The sequence below is a fragment of the Nycticebus coucang genome, chromosome 9 (assembly GCF_027406575.1).
Source record: "Nycticebus coucang isolate mNycCou1 chromosome 9, mNycCou1.pri, whole genome shotgun sequence".
In the NCBI taxonomy this organism is placed as follows: Eukaryota; Metazoa; Chordata; class Mammalia; order Primates; family Lorisidae; genus Nycticebus; species Nycticebus coucang.
Window position 1 is genome coordinate 125,765,407 of NC_069788.1, and position 22,766 is coordinate 125,788,172.

General features: G+C 40.8%; 1 pseudogene; it reads right to left on the bottom strand.

Moving 5' to 3' along the window:
• Positions 1 to 22,766, bottom strand: part of LOC128594802 (protein ZBED8-like) — a 67,646-nt pseudogene that overhangs the window by 41,977 nt on the left and 2,903 nt on the right.

Sequence of the window (22,766 nt, forward strand, 5' to 3'; positions counted from 1 at the left end):
CTTGACTGTTTTTTCAGCTTGACTATTGTTGGTATATATAAAGGCTACAGATTTGTGAGTATTGATGTTGTAACCTGAGATGCTGCTGTATTCCTTGATCACTTCTAAGAGTTTTGTACTTGAATCCCTGGGGTTTACCAGATATACAATCATATCATCTGTGAAGAGTGAAAGTTTGATCTCATCTGTTCTTTTTTTTTTTTTTTTTGTGATTTTTGGCCGGGGCTGGGTTTGAACCCACCACCTCTGGCATATGGGACTGGCACCCTACTCCTTGAGCCACAGGCACCGCCCTCATCTGTTCTTATTTGGATGTCCTTGATCACCTTTTCTTGCCTGATTGCGAAGGCTAAGACTTCCATTACAATGTTAAAAAGCAGTGGAGACAATGGGCAACCTTACCTGGTTCCTGATCTGAGTGGAAATGATCTCAATTTAACTCCATTCAATATGATATTGGCTATGTGTTATTTTAAGAAATGTCCCTTCTATACCTATTTTCTCAAGTGTTCTGATCATAAAAGAATGCTGGATATTATCAAAAGATTTTTCTTCATTGGGTGGCGCCTGTGGCTCAAAGGAGTAGGGCACCGGCCCCATAAGCCAGAGGTGGTGGGTTCAAGCCTAGCCCTGGCCAAAAACTGAAAAAAAAAAAAAAAGATTTTTCTGCATTGATTGAGAGAATCATATGGTCTATGTGTTTTTAGTTTGTTTATGTGATGTATTATATTCATAGATTTATGTATATTGAACCATCCTTGAGATCCAAAATCAACTTGGTCATGGTGTATAATTTGTTTGATGTGATGCTGGGTTCTGTTTGCTAATCTTATTAAATATTTTTGCATCAATATTCATTAAAGATATTGGTCTATAATTTTCTTTTTTTTGGTTGGGTCTTTTCCTGATTTGGGGATCAGGGTGATCTTTGCTTCATAGAATGTGTTGGGAAGTATTCCTTCTTTTTCTATGCTTTGGAAAAGGTTAGTAATTTAGGTACTAGTTCCTATATGTAATATGGGTACTAGTTCCTCCTTAAAGGTTTGGTAGAATTCTGGTCCCGGACGCTTATTTTTTGGGAGATTTCATATAGTTGATGCTATTTCAGTACTTGATATAGGTCTGTTCAACATTTCTAATTCCTTCTGGGTAAGTCTAGGAAGGTGGTGTGCTTCTAAGTATTGGTCAATTTCTTTCAGATTTTTGTATTTCTGACAATAGAGTTTTTGTAGTATTCATTACAAATTTTTTGAATTTTGACGTGTCTATTGTTATTTTGCCTTTGTCATTTCTGATTGATGAAATTAGGGATTTTAATTTTCTATTTCTGGTTAGGCTAGCCAAGGGTTTATCAATTTTGTTAAACTTTTCAAAAAACCAACTTTTTGATTCATTGATCTTTTTTATAATTCTTTTGTTTTTGATTACATTTAATTCAGCTCTAATTTTAGTTATTTACTTTCTTCTGTTGGGTTTGGAGTGTTCTTCCTTTTCCAGTTGCTTGAGATGTCCCATTAAGTTGTTGACTTCCTTTATTTCAATTCTCTTAAGAAAAGCCTGCAGTGCTATAAATTTACCTCTTAGGATTGCCTTTGCAGTATCCCAGAAGTTCTGACAATTCATGTCTTCATTATCATTCTGTTCCACCAAGTTGGTAATTTCCTTATTAATCTCATCTTTGGCCCACCTATCTTTCAGCATAAGGTTATTTACTTTTCATGTTTTTCTATGAGTATGCAGATTCCTGTTATTGGTGAGTTCAACTTTTATTCCATGATGATCTGAGAAAATACAAGGAATAATTTCTATTCTTTTAAATGTGCTGAGGTTAGACTTGTGACCTAAGATGTGATCAATTTTGGAGGATGTTCCATGGGCTGATGATATGAATGTGTATTCAATATTGTTAGGATGAAATGTTCTGTAGATGTCTATTAAATTCAATTGTTGTATGGTGAAGTTTAAGTCCAAAATTTCTTTGCTTTGTTTCTTTTTGGAAGACCTATCCAACACTGCCAAAGGGGTGTTAAAATCTCTGACTATTATGGTGCTGGAAGATATCAAATTTTTCATGTCTGTTAGGGTCTTGCTTATAAATTGAGGAGCATTTTGGTTGGGCGCATAAATGTTAATAATAATTGATATGTTATCATGTTGAGGGTTTCCTTTAACAAATATGAAGTGACCATCCTGTCTTTCCTTACTTTTGTTAGTTTAAAGCCTAATGTATCTGCAAATAAAATTGCACCCCCTGCTTTTTTCTGTTTACTGTTTGCCTGGATTACAGATGTCCATCCCTTCACCCTGAGTCTATATTTATCCTTTAAGATAAGATGAGATTCTTGTATGCAGCAGATATCTGGCCTGAGTTTTTGTATCCAGTCAGCCAAGCTGTGCCTCTTTAAGGGACAATTTTAGCCATTCACATTAATTGAGAGTATTGATAAGCCTGGTAGTATTTTGGGTGTCAAGTTTTTTGAAAAACCAGAGGACATTTTTAATCCTTTCTCCACTGTGGTATTTGGGTTTTGATGAATAATTTCTGAGTGAGTTTACTTTGGTGATAGACCATTGTGGTGGTCATTATGGAGGATGGGTCTGAGAATATCTTGAGGAGTTGGGTTTAGTTATGGCAAATTTCTCCAAAATGTGGGCGTCATTAAAGTATTTGATGTACATCATAAATGAAACTCAGTTTAGCTGGATACAGGATCCTGGGCTGAAAATTGTTTTGTTTTAGGAGATTAGATTTAGGTTGATGACCATTCTCTTCTGGTTTGAAAAGTTTCAGCAGAAAGATCTGTAGTAATCCTAATATTCTTCCTCTTGTAGGTTATGATTTTCTTATGTCTGGCTGTTTGGAGGATTTTTCTCTTTCATATTAACTTTGGTGAAGTTAATTACAATGTGTCTAGGGGATGTTCTATTTGGATGGAGTTGTGCTGGGGTTCCAAAACTGTCTGCTCTTTGAATTTCAGAATCTCTTGCCATGTTTGGAAAGTTTTCCTCTAAAATCTCTTGGAGTAGAGCATCTGTGCCTTTCAGATCATTCTCATCACGTTCGGGAATTCCAATAAGGCAAGCGTTTGCTTTCTTGGAGTGGTCCCACATCTCTCTCAGGGAATGATCCATCTTTGCTCTCCATTTCTCTTCATCTTTGAGCATTTGGGAGTGTTGAAAAGCTTTGTCTTCAATGTCTGAGATCCTTTCTTCTGCCTGCTCTATCCTATTACTGAGGGCTTCCACTGTATTTTTCAGGTCTTTGAGGGATGCAAATTCTTGCCTCAATTTGTCAAAATCTTTGGTGATTTTATCTTTGAATCCTTTGAATTCTTGAGACAACTTTTAAATTACTTCTTAAACTTCTACTTCCAATTTTACTTCAATCCTGTTAATTTTATTTGCTATCCAAATTCTGAACTCAATTTCTGACATATCAGCCATTTGTTTACAAATGGGATCTTCTGTTGCGTCTCCTTTGTTGTATCTTGGGGGAGTTGATCTACTCTGATTATTCATGTCGCCTGAGTTTTTCTGCTGATTCTGCCCCATGGTTATTTTTCACCATTTGTTTAGTGAGGCTGGTAAGGTGGAATTAAATTGAGGGCTCCTGAGATGTAACTAACCAGCCCTTTACCAGTGTGCTGGGATTGGTGACTGTGGCTTTTCCCCTATGGCTTTACCAAGGTCCCATTCAGTACTCCAGCCTGAGACTTTGGGGACCTGGTTGGTATGATGGGGCTAGGTGGGTCTGTCTTGTATTTAGCTAGACTCTGACCAATCATAGTGGATCAGTGACTTTGGGTTGAAATTTCAGCTGTGGAGGAATACAAGCAATTAAGACAATCTGCCCCCCACTGGCAATAACTGGAAGAGGAGAATCAGACCCTCCCTCTATAATACAACCAGGGTATAACCTTGGACAGTCCCTGGGTGATCAGCCCAGATCAAGAGTTTCAAACCAATTGTCCCAGTCAGCATAAAAACAGATCATGTGGGAGAGTTCAAAAAGTCTCCAAAAACTGGAAAGGAGAGGTCCACTGGTAGCTCAAGTGTGACTAGCTCTGGTGGTCCATGGAGTCAGAAAGGCCTGCCCACCAAAAGAATTATTCCAGGGGGCTGGTGTCTCTATTCCCACTTTGCCTCACCATCACCCCCAGTCACTGGTTACCCCGCAGGGCTGCAGCTCAGCTCTCTCTAATACTCAAGTACACCTGGGATTTGAACCTAAGTCAAAGAGGAGACAATGCCTCCACCACTAGGCCATCTCACTGTGCTACCTGCAGGCGGGAGTATTTCAGGCCTGATTCCCTCCAGTGATCATTGGAAACTGGGGAGTATTCCACCTGTGTCTGTACCCAGCTGGGGGTTACCACAGAGGAGTGTGGTTCTCTCCCTCAGAGACCATGTCTCAGCCTTGGCCACACTCCACCTCTGGAACCCCTGCAGGTCAGGTCAGGTCCCTTCTGTATTCCACAGAATTGAGGAGGTGTCTCTCCCAAATTTGACCCCAGTGGGAGAGACCGTGGACCCGTCACCACTGTCAGGGGTGGTGCCACCAGTCTGGGGTACTGCTGTGGGCAGGTTGCAGAAGGCAGGTGGGAAGCTGGAAGGCAGAGCTGCCAGGCATGGGCCATTGGACACACAGGTCGCAGGACCCTACTGGGGAGCCAGGGAGCTGGAGGGTGGTGCCTCTCAGGTAGCAGAAGTGGGCGGGGTGCTGGGGGTCGCTGCCGTGGTCCTCAGTGGTCAGTAGCATGAATCCGTGCTATGCTCTTTCCAACATGGGGCAAGTCTTCTCCTCTTGGGACTCCCCAGCTCTATTAAAGTTATCATTTCAGCTGCCCTACAGCCCATGAAATGCCCCGCCTTAGAAAAAATCTGCCAGACATTCCAGATTCTGCAGGGGTTGTCCTTCAGACTTCCAGGAGAGGAGGGAGGGATGGATTGGGAGTTCAGGAAGGTAGGGAGAATATTAGCTCAACTTTTGTTCCAGGCAAGAGACTGCCTGGGCTTGCAGTGGTATCTCTCTGTGGAGGGAGTCCCGGCCCTCAGTCACTTTCTCCCCTTTGGTGAAACAAATGGTCCTCTGTTCACTACTCACCTCAAGCCACTCTCCTGAGGAGGAAATCCTTCCCCTCCTCTTTGGGATGGGTTTTGTACCGAAATTTGTTTCCTTGGAGTCCCAGCTTGCCTCAGCAGGGGTGATGTGAACCCATCAATCCTCTCTCTCAGCTCATCTCCCGATCTTCCACTTTATTGGGTTGGTTCTGGCCATTAATTCTCCCTCTGGATGGGAGTGTCTGCTGAAAGCAGGCTTCAGTTGGCCATCTTGCCTGTCCGCCCAAGAAGCGTTAAGATTTTAATTCTTTTGGTGTTTTGTAGCAAGATCTTTTGACTCAAGGTGTTTCAGACCAAATTTGTGGGCCTCGCTAGCTGTGCTTGGCTTGAGTGCCCACTAGGCCTCCTCTGCCCACTCACTGTGTACTCGGCCTCCTCCCCTGTAGCCTCACCTCTGATAACTAGTAGGGCATCTAAAACTTCCACAGTTCTCACCCATCCTGGCCCACAGGGGCCATAGCAGCTCTAGCACCAAGATCCAACCCAGCCTACAGAGGTTGTGGCCTCTCCCAGCACTTTGGAACCCAAATGGGTCATCACATCTTGGCAGATGGGTTTTGGCTTCTCTAGCAGATGGCAGAGGAACTGGTGATGTATCTCGGGACCCATGGGGCCAACTCTGGCCCATGAGCAATGAGGAACACAGGGAGTTCCAGGTAGCCTGCCTTGGTGATGCTGCATCTAAGCCCTGGCTGTGTTTTCTCATGAAGCTGTGGTTGACTCACAATGTACCATGTTTATCTCCTTTTCTTTCTTCTCTGCCTCACTTCTTCCTGAGATTACACCTTTCAGTAAAGCCTGAGGTTTATAACTTTTGCCTCAGAACAATGATCATGGAAGCTAACGTACCAGAAACACATGAAGACAGCGCAGCAGTCTTGTCACTGAGGCTTCACCACGTCCCTTCCAGAGAGAACAGTGTGTGGGAGAAGGGCTGGGGAGTGCAGTGAGGGCCACTGCTAGCCATGCAAACTATTGCAGAAATAAGGAAAACCAGACTCTTCTGGGTGTATGCAGCTCACGCTCATATTACATAGAGTTTATACTGGATTTGAGCTCTCTGTTATTCCCTGAGCGTTGGGCCGTTGTGCAATGAACAGCCACTACCAGATCGTTTTGACTATTTTTATCTCATGGCACAAGTGAATCTATAGTTAAATTTCCATAGCACACTTAAATTCTGTTGATCAAAAAAAAAAAGGTAAAGAAAAGAATATACTGTGCTTTGAACTTGTTTTGAAAATAATTTAATTAATGATCTTTATAAACTTGCATGGCACACTGATTGAAAATCACTGGCCTCTACAAACATAAATGCAGTCTTGAGTATAATAAAGTCTTATACAACTTCTAAAGGAATGATTCAGGAAGCTCCATTCTCAAAGCATTTCTCACAGTGCTTGTTGAAGTGGTCACGTCTAGTTCTGGACAGGTAAAGTTTTACATTTACTATTTACAGTTTCTGTTTATATGACAGTTTACCTTTCTCAGGAAAGAGTATAAATGGGTCTTTTCCTTTGTAGGTGGGTAGAAGAGAGATGAGTTGGGATTATTTTAATTCACATTAAAATCAATGTTTAAAATGTTCCATGCCCCATACCACATGTGGAACAACCAAGGGGAGTCAGCGTGGCTGGGCACGGCAGCTCATGCCTATAATCCCAGCACTTGGGAGGCCAAGGTGGGTGGACTGCCTAAGCTAAGAAGTTTGAAACCAGCCTGAGCAAGAATGAGAATCTATCTCTAAAAATAGCCGGGTGTTGTGGTAGGAGCTGTAGTCCCAACTACTCAGGAGGCTGAGGCAAGAGGATCACCCCAAGAGTTTGAGGTTGTTATGAGCACACCAGGACATTCTACCAAGGATGACAAAGTGAGACTCTGTCTCTGTGAAAAAAGAAAAAAAAAAAAAAGAATCACTCCCTTTGAGAAACACCACCAGAAATAATGTTTAATCACATATCTGGGCACCATGTGACCCAAACAATTTGACACATCAAAGTGGCATCACATCATCTCAGACCTACTGGATCAGAAACTCAGGCTGGGAGGGTGGTAAGAGTGGTAAGAAATTCAGTTTAGCAAGCTCTCCAGGTGATCGTGATGCTGAACATCAGTGCTGAGTTTAGTCTAAGCAATTCTGAAGAGGATACCATGTCACGTAGCTTCCAAATGGCCCTGCAAACCTACCACACAAACAGACCCCGCTGTTGGTGTCTGTGCAAGGCATTGGTGGTTCTCTGACCGGTGGCTTCCGGTGGGTTCAGTCAATGGGGAGCAAGGGAGAACAGGGAGGAGAGGTATTTGTAACCCTGGACTTCTCCCTTACAAGTCACCTTGGGAAGACTGTGGCCCTCAAGGCCTATCATAGTCAAAGCCACTGCTCCTCCAAAGGAGGCCATCTGTCTCATGAGTCTGTCTCCAGCCTCTGGTAATAGTTCCCTGTCCTCCTCCCCAGGCCTGGGTGGTCAGGGCTGTCTTCTTCAGCTCAGTGCATCATGGCTGTGCTGACCCTCCCATGGGAAGTCCTGAGTGTCCTTTCTGTCTCCAGTTGGAACCCCAGCCGATGCACTGATTCCTATCACCGAGTGGCTCAGACACTGCCATCTCCTATCTGGTCTTCTGCAGACCAGGACCACACACAGTAGGCACAGTGCTTAGGGCCATGCTATTTTTAGAGGTTCATGGAAATGTTTGGTTTCTTTTAAAATCAGAAGAAAAAAATTGATATAATATAGCCTGGATTTTGTCTTTATACTAATGTAATGACCAAGTTATTTATTTATTTAGAAGAAGCTCCACAAAGGCAGAAGTGTCAGGGCCTATGAAAGTCACAATGTGATCCTGCCATTGCCTCTTCCTAATCGACTTCCTTAATTCCATATTACCTGCCCCACTAACTTCTTTATTCTTTGCACAAAACTGCATGTAGGCACATACACATAAATTGGTCCCTCTTGATTGGCTCTCTGCATTTCTCTCTGTTTTCATGACACACTTGGGAGGGAGCTGGGGCTGCTTTTTTTTTTTTTTTGAGACAGTGTCTCAAGCTGTTGCCCTGGATAGAGTGCTGTGACATCACAGCTCACAGCAACCTCCAACTATTGGGCTTAAGCAATTCTCTTGCCTCAGCCTCCCAAGTAGCTGGGATGACAGGTACCCGCCACAACACTTGGCTATTTTTTTGTTGCAGTTGTCATTGTTGTTTTAGCTGGCCCAGGTCAGGTTTGAACATGCTAACCTTGGTGTATGTGGCCAGTGTCGTGACCACTATGCCATGGGTACCACCCTGGGGCTGCTTTGTTGACTGCAGTATTCAGGCTTCCTTGCTGGGTAAGGTTTTTGGGGGGATCATCAGGGGGCATTAGCAAGAGGTCGGGGGGTCAGAGGTGGGGAAAGAGAGGGTGACTATTCCCTGCTGGTGGAGAGTCTGCATGACCCTGCCAATGGCACAGCTCCTACCAGACCATTTCTTTCTACAACTCTTCTGGTCTCCCCACAATCACTCCCTCCTACAGCCCCTCCAGGTCTAGGGAGGTCTGACCTTCACTGGTGCTAGCCCAGGGGTCCCTCGCCTTTGTAAATAGCTTTTTAAAAAAATTAACATGCATATGGACCTATTTTTAGGTGATAATAGAGAACCCTGGTAGTTTTGACTTGTTCATTTAACATGATACGACCAGCATTTCCTGAGGTTTCCACAAAGTCTGCACAATGATTTTTCCATAGCAATGCAATATCCTACCTTACCATGTACAATAATTTCCTAACATACTTTCCCTTTCCACTCCTTTCCTTCCTCTTCACTCCCACATTTCCCATTATGGACTCTCGAGGTACATGTTTTTACGGTCAGGATTTTCTTTTTCGTTAGCCCCAGATGCCATCTGTCTCTTTAGCCACATTTCCAACCCTTATTCTGAATTCTTTTATAGGCAAACAATTACATTCACTCAGATCAAAATGTAGCATTTAAACTTACCTGTCAACAGACATTTGTTCAAACTGTTCTCTTCACTTGAAATATTCTCTTCTCCCCAGTTTTTTTTTTTTTTTTGTAGAGACAGAGTCTCACCGTACCGCCCTCGGGTAGAGTGCTGTGGCGTCACACGGCTCACAGCAACCTCTAACTCTTGGGCTTACACGATTCTCTTGCCTCAGCCTCCCGAGCAGCTGGGACTACAGGCGCCCGCCACAACGCCCGGCTATTTTTTTGTTGCAGTTTGGCCCGGGTTGGGCCTGAACCCGCCACCCTCGGCATATGGGGCCAGCGCCCTACTCACTGAGCCACAGGCGCCGCCCATTCTCCCCAGTTTTTTAAAGCATCAACTTCCCTGGCTATCCCAACTGATAGTTATTCTCTCTTTTGAATTGGCCTATTCAAATGATGTATTTCGTAATTAGTAATTTTTATCATTATTTTGACAAACACTTTATATGTTAGTTTATTTCACTTTAAATATATCACTATCTCTTCTCCTCCAACTAGATGATTAATTTCTTGACAACAGGAATTATTTTCTTATATCACTTTATGTACAATGATTTGATTGTACATCACTTACATCACTTGTATATCACTTTATATCACTTTAAGTAATTGCTTCATAAACGTGTTAATTTGAAAGATGTTGTAGTATCATATGTAAGAGGTTGACTTTCTTTCTTTTTTTTTTTTTTATTGTTGCAGTTTGGCCAGGGCTGGGTTTGAACCCACCACCCTCGGCATATGGGACCAGCGCCCTACTCACTGAGCCATAGGCGCTGCCTGTAAGAGGTTGACTTTCAACAGCCTAGATCAGTGGTTCTCAACCTTCCTATGCCATGACTCTTTAATACAGTTCCTCATGTTGTGGTGACCCGAACCATAAAATTATTTTCATTGCTACTTCATAACTGTAATTTTGCTACTGTTATGAATCATAATGTAAATATCTGATATGCAGGATGTATTTTCATTGTTACAAATCGAACATAATTAAAGCATAGTGATTAATCACAAAACAATATGTAATTGTATCTTGTGAAATATTTATTTCTAATTACAAATAAATGAAATTTTGTCTTGAAGCATGGGATAGCATGGGTAACAGTCTTAATATAACAACAGTAAACTACATTGCTACATTTTGCAACAGTGTGCATAAAAAGCCAACATCTGTATGAAGGTCGAGACTGCTTCTTTCTCGCCAGATCAGAAATTCTTGGGGCAGTCTTTGCAAGAGCATAATGAAGATCATCCTCCACGCAAGTCTACTTCTGTATTTAGACTTGATAACCAACAAGCTGGAAAATCCTGTTTCACAAAAATGGAAGAAGAAGGTGCAACACAGTCTCAGACAAAACAGGATATGACTGCAGACACTTGATCCAGAATTTTGTGACTGGCATCGTAGAGAAGGAATATCTTCAACTTTGTGAATGGGCTTCTGGCAAGTGCAAATGGGGTGTCAGGTAGATTTGGAAAGTACGATGAAATTTCATCTGCAAGCATGTGCAAGTGTTTTTTCACAGAAATTGTCATTGTAATCCTTTTGTCTGGTTCAATGTCATGTTCCTCAAAGAAAGCAGATAAGGTAGACAACATGTAAATTTTATTTTCATCCAATTTTTTTTTTGGCCAAAGCTGAAGTTTCATTTGGAATGATCAGATCTTTTCAGACAAATTGAGACATGTTGCATTTGGTCCTTGCAGTGATAAATTTAACTCATTCAAGATGGCAAAGATGTCAATCAAGTAAGTTATTTTCTGCAGTTCACTTTTATCACTGAAAAGTGCTTCAAACTGCGGTCTTGCTTTCTGATTAAAAAATGTTTTGAGTTCATCATGAAGTTCAAAAACATGTTTTAAAACTCTTCTTCTCGATAACCATCTCACTTCCGTGTGAAATAGAGCATTGTTCGGCACATCCAACTCATTGCACAGTTGTGAAAATAGTCGACTGTTTAAAGCGCTCGCCTTTACAAAATTGACAGAACTTAGGACGCTTTTCATTACTTCTTGTAACTCTTGTGGCAGTGTCTTCATTGCTAATATTTGCCAATGAATCATACAGTGAGTTCCGATGACTTTCGGTGACTCATTCGGTACTAAACGTTGAAATCCACATCGACATCGTCGCATAGCTGGAGCACCATCTGTGCAAACACCACAAACCTTTTCCCAAGAGATCCTATGCTCTTTCAGAAATGAACCAACTGTGTCAAATACATCACATGCAGTAGTTGTCATGTTAAGAGGTTTGCAAAAAAGAAACTCATCTTTGAAGTCGCCATCATTAATGTATCTCATGTAAACCAGTAACTGTGAACAGTTTGCAAGGTCTGTAGTTCATCAAGCTGGATACTAAATATTGGAAGTGGAGCAGATTCAGTTTCCTGGATCACCTGATCAAGAACATCAGCAGACATGTCGTCTGTTCTTCTGCCGACAGTGTCATTAGATAAGGAAGTTGCACTCAATTTCATAACAAATTCGTCTCCGATCGTAACTCGAACAATGTCTTTGGCCGCTGGCAACAGTAAATCCTCAGCAGCGGTGTGAGGTCTCATAGCTCTGGAGATTCTGAGTGCCACCAAATAGGAAACTTCAATGGCTGCTACGTTTTGTTTGTGGTACTTGCCACCAGTGTCAAGGCTGGCTTTCTTGAGTCCATCAGCTTTGCTTCTAAAATAGTTGGTATCCTTGCCGGCAAAGCTCAGATGCTTGCCATCAAAATGGCGTTTTGGTTTGTTCGGCTTCATAGATTTGGCTGATAGAACTTCACGACAAATAACACATTGAAGTTTCTCAATTCCTACTGTAATTATTGAGGTAAAATCAAACCGTAAAAAATCCTCACTATATTTTCTTTTCTTAACGTCCTTCTCTACACGATCCATTGTCACGGGATGGTTCGCTAATGAAAATAATATATAACAATAGCTTTAATAATACAAAAGGTGACACATGGCATAGTTCAGTCAGTGCAGTTCATCAAAGTTTCCTATGATTTACCATTCTCCCTGTTTTATTTTTTTACGTAGCTGTTACTATCACAAGGGGGCAGTATTCACATCAACCACAACTGAATATAAAAAGACCAATCAGTATCCAGATTAAGTTCCCATGGTACAGATCTTTTTTTCAGTAGTTGATGATTTTACAGTACACGATTTTACATTTACCCAGTGATTATAATTTATGAAGTGTCATTTTACCTCCAATACTGCTGCCTTCAACACAGTAGCTGCTTTTAACAGAGTAGCTGCTTTCTACACGGCTGCTGCTCTCTACACATGTGTGACTGGGCCGCATGAGTACATTATGGCGCCAACTCCGTCACATACACCTGTATTTGTACAGGGTGTGTGTGATGGGGGTTGGCGCAATGATAACATCACTTGGGTACTCTGCATGTGGGCGGATCGCCTGGAGACGGGTAGAGGAGCTGTGTCTTGGTTCTTAAGACCATTGGAAATGCGTGTTTTCCGATGGTCTTAGGTGATCCCCCTTTGGGGGTTGAACGACCCACAGGTTGAGAACCGCTGGCCTAGATAGATAGATAGATGTAAGTGTGGTTAAACTGAGTTCTCTGTCCATTTCGGTGACTACACACATGGCTTCATGATGGGATGCTTGGATTCCCAATACTATGTGAGAGTATTATGGTTCTTCTGTGTCAGTAGGAGAGGAGGTGTCTTAACAGGCTTCACATCTGAGCCAAGGTGGAGCCCACACATGAGAAAGAAGCACCTTAAAGGTGTAGATTTAGAAGAGAGTAGCTGTGTTAATGACATGCATCTGATTGCTGCCAATGGAGATGCTGAGCTAGTCTGCCCTGTTTTATTTTTATGATGGAACATTGTCACCTCCAGATATGTTTCTCACTGATTTTATTATTTACAATAACAATAAAACCTTCTTTGCTACAGCTAAGATATGTTGTACTACATGAGAGTGAGGACTTTTACTAGATCAGATTCTATACCGTATTCCCAGTCCTAAAGTAAGGCTGCCACAGAGTAGGGACTGTTGGTATTTGTTGAATAAATTAATGAATAAATGAACATTTATTGCACAGTCGTGTATCACTCAGCACAAGTGGTATGTTTTTTTTTTTTTTAATTTATAAACAACACAGATTTATTGCTTACAGTTCTGGAGGCTGGGAAGTCCAAGATCAAGGTGCCAGCAGATTCAGTGTCTGCTGAAGGCTCATTCTTTGCTTCCTAGATGGCACCTTGCTGCTGTGTCCTCACATGACAGAGGGACAAACAGTCTCCTTCGAGCCTCTTTTATAAGGGCAGGAATTCCATTTGTGAGGCTTCATTTCTCTTTTATTTATTTATTATTTATTTATTTTATTAAATCATAGTTGTGTACATTAATGTGATCATGAGGCACCATACACTGGGTTGTATAGACCGTTTGAAACATTTTCATCACACTGGTTAACATAGCCTTCCTGGCATTTTCTTAGTTATTGTGTTAAGACATTTATATTCTACATTTACTAAGTTTCACATGTACCCTTGTAAGATGCACTGCAGGTGTAATCCCACCAACCCCCCACCGTCCACTCATCCTCCCCCCTCCCTCCCCTCCCTCTCCCTCTTCCCCCTATTCTTAGGTTATAACTGGGTTATAGCTTTCATATGAAAGCCATAAATTAGTTTCATAGTAGGGCGGAGTACATTTGATACTTTTTCTTCCATTCTTGAGATACTTTACTAAAAAGAATATGTTCCAGCTCCATCCATGTAAACACGAAAGAGGTAAAGTCTCCATCTTTAAGGTTGCATAATATTCCATGGTGTACATATACCACAATTTATTTTTTTTTTTTTTTTTTTTTTTTTTTTTTGTGGTTTTTGGCCGGGGCTGGGTTTGAACCCGCCACCTCCGGCATATGGGACCGGCGCCCTACTCCTTGAGCCACAGGGGCCGCCCATATACCACAATTTATTAATCCATTCATGCATCGATGGGCACTTGGGCTTTTTCCATGACTTAGCAATTATGAATTGGGCTGCAATAAACATTCTGGTACAAATATCTTTCTTATAATGTGATTTTTGGTCTTCTGGGTATATACCTAGTAGAGGAATTACAGGATTGAATGGCAGATCTATTTTTAGATCACTAAGTGTTCTCCAAACATCTTTCCAAAAGGAATGTATTAATTTGCATTCCCACCAGCAGTGTAGAAGTGATCTCTTTTCTCCACATCCACGCCAACATCTCTGGTCTTGGGATTTTGTGATATGGGCTAATCTTACTGGAGTTAGATGATATCTCAAAGTAGTTTTGATTTGCATTTCTCTGATGATTAAGGATGATGAGCATTTTTTCATATGTCTGTAGGCCGTGTGCCTGTCTTCTTCAGAGAAGTTTCTCTTCAAGTCCCTTGCCCAGCCTGAGATGGGATCACTTGTTCTTCTCTTGCTTATACGTTTGAGTTCTCTGTGGATTCTGGTTATTAAACCTTTGTCAGAGACATAACCTGCAAATATCTTCTCCCATTCTGAGGGCTGTCTGCTTGCTTTACTTACTGTGTTCGTGGCTGTGCAGAACCTTTTTAGTTTGATCAGGTCCCAGTAGTGTATTTTTGAAGCTGCTTCAATTCCCCGGGGGGTTCTCCTCATAAAATACTCACCAGACCGATTTCTTCAAGGGTTTTCCCTACACTCTCTTCTAGTATTTTTATAGTCTCATCTCTTAAGTTTAAATCTTTAATCCAGTGAGAGTCTATCTTAGTTAATGGTGAAAGGTGTGGGTCCTGTTTCAGTTTTTTACAGATTACCAGCCAGTTCACCCAGCACCATTTGTTAAATAGGGAATCTTTTCCCCACTGAATGTTTTTAATTGGCTTGTCAAAGATCAAACAACAGTAAGTAGCTGGGTTAATCTCTTGGTTCTCTATTCTGTTCTATACATCCACCTCTCTGTTTTTGTGCCAGTTCCATGCTGTTTTGATCACTATCGATTTATAGTAAAGTCTGAGGTTCATTAGCATAATTCCTCCTGTTTTGTTTTTATTTCTGAGTAATGTCTTGGCTATTCGAGGTTTTTTCTGATTCCATATAAAATGAAGTATTATTTTTTCAAGATCTTTAAAGTATGACAGTGGAGCTTAAGTAGGGATCTCATTAAATTGCGTATTGCTTTGGGTAGTATGGACATTTTAACAATGTTGATTCTTCCCAGCCATGAGCATGGTATGTTTTTCCATTTGTTAACATTTTCAGATATTTCTTTTCTTAGAGTTTCATAGTTCTCTTATAGAGATCTTTCACATCTTTTGTTAGATAAACTCCCAAATATTTCATCTTCTTTGGCACTACCATGAATGGAATAGAGGCCTTAACTGTTTTTTCAGCTTGACTATTGTTGGTATATATAAAGGCTAACAATTTATGAATGCTGATTTTGTAACCTGAGACGCTGCTGTATTCCTTGATCACTTCTAAGAGTTTTGTAGTAGAATCCCTGGTGTTTTCCAGATATTCAATCATATCATCTGTGAAGAGCAAAAGTTTGATCTCTTCTGACCCTGTATGGATACCCTTGATCTTCCCTAATCCTATATGGATTCCCTTTTCTTCCCTAATTGCGGTGGCTAAAACTTCCATTACAATGTTAAGGAGCAGTGGGGACAATGGGCAGCCTTGTCCGGTTCCTGATCTGAGTGGAAATGATTTCAATTTAACTCCATTCAATACGATATTGGCTGTGAGTTTGCTGTAGATGGCCTCTATCAGTTTAAGAAATGTCCCTTCTATACCAATTTTCTTAAGTGTTCTGATCATGAAGGGATGCTGGATATTATCAAAAGCTTTTTCTGCATCAATTGAGAGAATCATATGGTCTTTGTTTTTTAATTTGTTTATGTGCTGAATTACATTTATAGATTTACGTATATTGAACCAGCCTTGAGACCCTGGGATAAAACCAACTTGGTCATGATGTATAATTTGTTTGATGTGTTGCTGGATTCTGTTTGTTAGGATCTTGTTGAATATTTTTGCATCTATATTCATTAGTGATATTGGTTTATAATTTTCTTTTCTTGTTGGGTCTTTTCCTGGTTTGGGGATCAGGGTGATGTTTGCTTCATAGAATGTGTTGGGTAGTCTTTCTTTTTGTACATTTTGGAACAGGTTGAGTAATATAGGTACTAGTTCCTCTTTAAAGGTTTGGTAGAATTCTGATGTGAAGCCATCTGGTCCTGCACTTTTTTTTTTAGGGAGATTTTGTATAGTTGATGCTATTTCAGAACTTGATATTGGCCTGTTCAACATTTCCACTTGATTCTGGCTAAGTCTTGGAAGGTGATGTGCTTCCAAGTATTGGTCAATTTCCTTCAGATTTTCATATTTCTGAGAATAAAGTTTCTTGTAATATTCATTAAGGATTTTTTGAATTTCTGAGGAGTCTGTTGTTATTTCATCTTTGTCATTTCTGATTGATGAAATTAGAGATTTTACTCTGTTTTTCCTGGTTAGGTTAGCCAAAGGTTTATCTATTTTATTGACCTTTTCAAAAACCCAACTTTTTGATTTATTGTCTGTTGTATAATTCTTTTGTTTTCAATTTCATTTAATTCTGCTCTAATTTTGGTTATTTCTTTTCTTCTACTGGGTTTGGGGTTGTAAAGTTCTTCCTTTTCCAGTTGCTTGAGATGTCCCATTAAGTTGTTAACTTCCTCTCTTTCTGTTCTCTTGAGGAAGGCTTGCAGTGCTATAAATTTCCCTCTTAGGATTGCCTTTGCAGTATCTCAGAGGTTCTGATAATTCGTGTCTTCATTGTCATTTTGTTCCAAAAATTTGGCAATTTCCTTCTTAATCTCATCTCTGATCCAGCTATTATTCAGCATAAGGTTATTTAGCTTCCATGTTTTTGTATGAGTATGCAGATTCTTGTTTTTACTGAGTTCAAGTTTTATTCCATGGTGGTCTGAGAAGATGCAAGGTATAATTTTTATTCCTTTAAATTTGCTGAGGTTAGACTTGTGACCTAAGTTGTGATCGATTTTGGAGTATGTTCCGTGGGCTGATGAGAAATATGTGTATTCAGTTTTGTTGGGATGAAATGTTCTGTAGATGTCTGCAAAATCCAAATGTTGGATGATTAGGTTTAAATCTAAATTTTCTTTGCTCAGCTTCTTAGGATCTATCCAACACTGCCAAAGGAATGTTGAAATCTCCGACTATTATTGAGCTGGAGGAAATCAAGTTGCTCATGTCAGAGTTTCTCTTATAAATTGAGGTGCATTCTGGTTGGGTGCCTAAATACTAATAATTGAAATTTCATCATATTGAGTATTACCCTTAATAAATATGAAGTGACCATTCTTATCCTTCCTTACTTTTGTTGTTTTAAAGCCTATTGTATCTGCAAATAGAATTGCAACACCTGCTTTTTTTCTGATTACCATTTGCCTGAAATATGAACGATCATCCTTTTACCTTGAGTGTATATTTATCTTTTAGGGTAAGATGTGATTCTTGTGTGCAGCAAATATCTGGCCTGAGTTTTCGTATCCAGTCAGCCAACCTGTGCCTCTTTAGAGGACAGCTTAAGCTGTTCACATTAATGGAGAATATTGATAAGTCTGGTAAAATTTTGAGCATTGAGTTTTTCAAAAGTCCAGTGGACATTTTTAATCCTTTCGTCACTGTGGAAGTTGGAGTTTGATCAAAAGTTTCTGAGTGAGTTTACTTTTGTGGTAGAGGATTGGGCTGGTCATTATGGAGGATAGGTCTGAGAATATCCTAAAGAGCTGGTTTGGTTATGGCAAATTTCTTCAACTTATAAACGTCATTAAAATATTTAATTTCTCCATCATAAATGAACTCAGTTTAGCTGGATACAGGGTCTGGGGTTGAAAGTTATTTTGTTTTAGGAGATTAAAAGTCAGTCACCCTCTTCTGGCTTGAAAAGTTTCAGCAGAGAGATCTGCAGTCATTCTAATATTCTTCCCTTTGTATGTAATGGATTTCTTACGTCTGGCTGCTTTCAGAATTTTCTCCTTCATATTAACTTTTTTTTGTTTTGTTTTTGAGACAGAGTCTTACTGTGTCGCCCTTGGTAGAGTGCCATGGCATCACAACTTACATCACAGCTCAAATTCTTGGGCTTAAGAAAGTCTCTTGCCTCAGTCTCCCAAATTGCTGGGATTACAGTCACCCACCATAATGCCTGGCTATTTTTTTGTTGCAGTTGTCATTTTTGTTTGGCAGGCCCATGCTAGGTTCAAACCCGCCAGCCTCTGTGTATGTAGCTGGTGCTGTAACCGCTGAGCTATAGGTGCCGAGCCCAGTGGTGTGTTCTTTGAAAGCATCGTTAGGTGGGTGTGTTGCTGGGCAGACGTCAAGGAGGGCATGCACACAGGCTGACCATGCTCAGCCTGTAGCACATCTGGGCAAGATGGCATGGCCTGTTGCTCCTGGATGGCACGGCTGCAAACATGTGACCGTGTTGAGTGCTATAGTTGAATTATTCATATATAGATAAGGTACAGTAAAAATACAATCTAAAAGTTGAAAATGGCACAGCTGTGTAAGGCACTTGCTATGAATGGTGCCTGCAGGACTGGGAGTTGCCTGGGTGAGGCAACGAGTGAGTGCAGAATGACAGTGAAGGCCTGGGATGGTACTGTGCCCTGCTGGACACTCTGACTACACTAAATTTATTAAAAACTTTTCCTTTCTGCAGTTCATTTCTCCATCATCCAGGATGGCAGTGCTGAAGTGGGCACACCCATCAAGGACAGAAACTCCCAGGGCTTGCAGCACTCCAACCCCAGCAGCGTGGCTGCCTGGCAATGTGCCTATGGCTTCGTATTGGTGGGGCATTCATGGTATCCTGGGGCTTTCTGTAAATTTGCTGTGGCTGAACAATGAAAGAAGGCATGTGCTGATTTCTACAGAATTATGATTCCATGAAGGATTTTGAGGCGATAAGGAAGGCTGTATCTTTCAGAGTGCAAGTGATTTTGGAATAGGAAGAATTTCTTTGGGTTGAATTACATAAAAGTTTGTCACTGACCCCTGCCCTTGAGCTACGAATATGAGTTCTCAGGAAGAGTTTCTTTTGATAAATAAAGAACTAGCAAATAAAAAGAAAAAAATTTCCTTTCTTTAATAATAAATGAATGTTATCATACTATAATTTTTTTACTTTATAAACTTTAAAAATTTTAAAATCTTTTTATCTCTTCTAATATCACTTCACTTAAAATACAAACACATTATGCAGCTGACCAAAAAGATTTAATTTCTATCCTTTTTGTTTAAGCTCTTTTTCTTTAAAAAGAATTTTTTTTTTTTTTTTACTTTTAAAAATTTTTGTTAAAAACTAAGGCATGAACACACACTCACTCACACACACACACACTAGCCTGGGCCTGCTTGGGGTCAGGATCATCAGTATCACTGTCTGCCACCTCCACGTCTTGTCCCACTGCAAGGTCTTCAGGAGCAAAAACAGACTCGGAGCTGTCATCCCCTCTGACAACACTGCCTTCTTCTAGACTCCTCCTGGAGGACTTGCCCGAGGCTGTCTTACAGTTAATTTTTGTTGCTTAAGTAGAAGGAGTGTACTCTAAAATAACAATAAAAAGTGTAGTGTAATAAACATCAACCAGTGACACGGTCATTTGCCATTATGGTTAATAGACTTTCATGTGACCGGCAGCACAGTGGGTTTACACCAGCGTCACCAAACACATGTGAATGATGTAATCTGTTATGATGTCATGACAGCCAAGATGTCACTAGGCAATAGAAAACTTTCAGCTCCATTTTAATCTTATGGGACCACTAGTATCTACTAAAATGTTGCTATGCGATGCATGACCGTGCTTTACATTTTATTTATTTATTTTTTTGAGACAAAATCTCACTCTGTCACCCTAGGTAGAGTACTGTAGCATCATAGCTCACAGCATCCTTAAACTCTTAGTCTCAAAAAATCCTCTTGCCTCAGCCTCCTGAGTAGCTGGGACTATAGGTGCCTGCCACAACGACTGGCTATTTTTTAGAGACAGGGTCTCACTTTTGCTCAGGCTGGTTTTGAACTCCTTACCTCAGGCAGTCCACCTGTCTCTCAGAGTTCTGGGATTACAGACATGATCCACCACGCCCAGCCTTGTGTGTTACAGTTTTAAAGACACTGCTCTAAGCGCTTCCTATGGCTTAGCTCATTTAGGCCTCACTATTCACTACTCCCTTTTTACAGAGGAGGAAACTTAGTTTTAGAGAAGTTGAAAGACTTCTAATCCAAGGTCACATATCTAGTAACTGGGGAAGAAAGGAAAGGCTTAAATCCCAGCAGTCTGACTTTGGAAAACACAGCCTTAGCTACTGTGCTAACTTTCAGTCAATAAAATATAGTGAAATAATAACAACAGCTAGCATTTGCTATGTGCTTCTAAAATGTATGAACTATTTTAACACTTATTTCCTCCTTTAATTTAACATTTAAGATCAGGGTATGGTGACTTACCCTTGCAATCTCAGCTCTTCTGGACACTGAGGTGGGAGTGTTACTTGAGGCCCAGGGTTCAAGACCAGCCTGGGCAAAATAGCAGAAATCTGGTAGCTAAATAACAAAACCCTTCAATGACCTGAGATAATGTCATCATTATCCCTATTTTACAGGTGGGAAAACTGAGGAATGAAATGACTTTTCAAATCTTTGTCCAATTTCCATCTCTCCTTGACCCTTAGCTCTTGGCATCTACCATGCTGCTGATTAAATACAGACAGGAGTCCCAATGCACAGCATTAGACATACATGAGAAGAAGTTCTAATAAAACAACTGTATTTAATAGTTACCATAAGATGTAATCTGGGCGGTCTTGGAGGCCAAGGAGGGTGGACTGCTTGAGCTCAGGAGTTCAAAACAACCTGAGCAAAAGTGAGACCTCATTTTTACTAAAAATAGAAAAATTAGCTGGGTGTTGTAGTGGACGCCTATAGTCCCAGCTACTGAGGAGGCTGGGGCCAGAGGATCGTTTGAGCCCAGGAGTCTGAGGTTGCTGTGAGCTATGTCACCATGGCACTCTACCTCTGGTAACAGAGTAAGCCTCTGTCTCAAGAAAAAAAAAAGAAAGATGGCAGAGACCTCACAAGTATGACAAGGTGGGTAATGGTCAGGAGTGAATGAGGAGTAAAGATTTTGGCAAGCTTCTCTGCAGGGTAATGGGTGCAGAGGTATTCTATACCTGTGGAAGGTGAAAAGGGAAGATTGTCACGTATGTCAAGGTAAAATGGCAGAGTAACCATTCTTTAGCCCTATGATAGGAGAGCCAAAGCAAGCTCAAATGACTTGTCAATCTTAAGGGATCAGAAACTGTCTATGATTTAATGTAGATTATCATGAAATAAAAAGGTTTTTTTCTTTGATGTTATAAGGAGATACTGATATTGTTATTCAAAAGTTTTCTGTTTTTTCATATTTTTATACTTAGGTTTGAAAAAGTTTTACTTTTAATAAAGCTTTTATAGTTTGTAAACATATAGAAGGGTCAATTTGATGTTCAAATTAATCCAAGACTCACCTTAGAACTTACTGATCTGCCCACCTGCCCCCCTCAACATACAGAGATTTCTCTCTTTATGAACACATCTAGCACTTATTTTCTATACAACTCACATGAAATTTGTTTTTTGTTTTTCTTTTTGAGACAGAGTCTTACTTTATCACCCTCATTAGAGTACCATTGGTGTCACTGCTCACAGCAACCTCAAACTCTTGGGCTTAAGCAAGAGTTGAAGGTAGCCTTAAGCCTCAGCCTCCCAAGTAGCTGGGACTACAGGCACCAACCAACACACCTGGCTGTTTTTTGTTTTTTTAGAGATGAGGTCTTGCTCTAGCTCAGCCTGGTTTTAAACTCTTGAGCTCAGGCCAACCACTCACCTCAGCCTCCCAGACTTCTAGGATTATGGGCATGAGTCACCACACCCAGCTCCATACTTAGATTTTTAATAGTCATTTTATTCTTTACAAATACACACATGAACCTCACTGTCAGTTTATTCACAGTGACCTGTCTTCAGGGCACCTGCCAGGAGCTTCTTCCTACAACTGCAGTGCTGAGTTCCAGGCTTGCCCTCCTTGTTACTCAGTTACTCATGGCCAGTGATTATTTTAGCTTTAATTTAAGCAGTTGTCTTTTCACTGCAGCAGAAGTTGCAGTGAAAATCCTGCTGTGTAACTGATGGAAATTTGTGAACTGCAATTCATTCATATTTTCACTTGATGGAATGCAATAAGCATCCCTTTAACTGAAAACTGTGATGAAGACTGGGTTTTTTGAAAGCATCTTCTCCCCCAAAGAGTAAGCTTCCTTTCTGAAAGAGCCCCTGGGGGCCAAGGTTGCTAAGGCAAACCTTTGCATATACAAATTTGGGTCAATGCATTGACAGGATGTGAGGTTTATGTGGCCAGTGGAGCTTCAGCATGAATGTTTAGCTGTGTGCCTCTCCACTGATGCCCAAATCAACCTGTAAGTGCCTCTTTGTGCCTGAGGCTATTGGAGTGGAAAATAGAAGCCCTTCTCCTGAAAACTGGACTCAGGTCCATAACCCAGCCTTGACTAGCAGTAATTGGTTTTTAGCAACAGCTGAAAAGTAAATTCAAAGACATCTGAAGGCCAGA